General features: G+C 42.2%; 1 pseudogene; it reads left to right on the forward strand.

Moving 5' to 3' along the window:
• The first annotated feature begins 354 nt into the window (after nucleotides 1-354).
• On the forward strand, nucleotides 355-979 carry LOC121391643 (annotated as a pseudogene).
• The last annotated feature ends 212 nt before the right edge of the window (nucleotides 980-1,191 follow it).

A 1,191-nucleotide genomic window follows, 5' to 3' on the forward strand; every position in this document is an offset into this window, starting at 1 on the left:
GTGTGATAACAGGCCACCACTAGTTGGGCAAAAAAGTGACAGTAGGATACTACAAGTGTCTGATAACATCAGCCAATTCGCCAAAGGAACGCTCCTTTACTTGCCGCGACACTAGCAGTAACTTCCCGAGAATATGACGATCGAAGAAGAGAAGACTGGTGTGGAAAGTCGACCCAAGTTTACCGTTCTCCACAGCCATGCAACAAGTGGATAAAACTAACACTAAGATTAAGGAAATCCTAGCACTCTAAACTACATTACGCCACACTTCAGAGCAGAAGCTCTGATGTTGAAGTGGGTCCGCTTCGAGAAGGAGAGACATTTACAATAGGATTTGTTCAAGCTGTCTCATCAATGACATTTACTAACACTTATCCAGCGGGCCAGTCTAGCTGGGAGATTCAAGAGCTAAACAGTGGAGAAACGATGGCAGTAAGTGACGCTGATGGACGACAATATCCTTTGTACGGAGTTACAACCGAGTGCAAGACTGTCCGCGGACCATTGTCCGCTGCATGGCGAGTTAGCGTGCTAATGAATGAAACTTTTCGCTACAGTTAGCCTGGGCAGTGCCTGCTGTCGGCAAAAACCACCAGATACACTTCAACGTATACCAGAGATCAATCATTTATGTATGGTTAATAGTTAAGAATGAAGTAACAGGTGGAATACTTACCACTGAGAGCATACCGTTGGAGAGCTATCATCAATATAGCCGTTGACTGTACTAGGTTTGATTGGAGAGAGAGCAAAACTACTTGAACCAAAATTACAAGCACAACCTTTAGAACTTTTTGACCTTCGAGTCCCACAGACAGCATTGCAATCTCCAAGAGCAAATGAGGCTCAAAGGTTTTGTGTGCGGACTGTTGAGAGTGAACTCATATTTGAAGTCTCTTGTAGTCCTTCGTTAGCGCCCAGTCTTCAACCTCAGCCAACATCAGACACTAGATATCCATGCCGATACTCTCCATACTAGTAGTAAATTTATCATCAAGGTAAGTATATATGTAGTTCACAGGATGTCAACATTGTATGTATGAACATTCATGTATCCAAGTCTTGGGAATATTGTGTCTTTGCTCTTCTCCCTCAACTTTTTCTTCTATTTTCAAAACAGTTAGTATTCTCTGCTGCCACAAGTCTGTTCAAATTTTGTACATATTCTTTTTGTTTTTTTCTCTACTTTGT

The sequence above is a fragment of the Gigantopelta aegis genome, unplaced genomic scaffold (assembly GCF_016097555.1).
Source record: "Gigantopelta aegis isolate Gae_Host unplaced genomic scaffold, Gae_host_genome ctg2764_pilon_pilon:::debris, whole genome shotgun sequence".
Taxonomy (NCBI): Eukaryota; Metazoa; Mollusca; class Gastropoda; order Neomphalida; family Peltospiridae; genus Gigantopelta; species Gigantopelta aegis.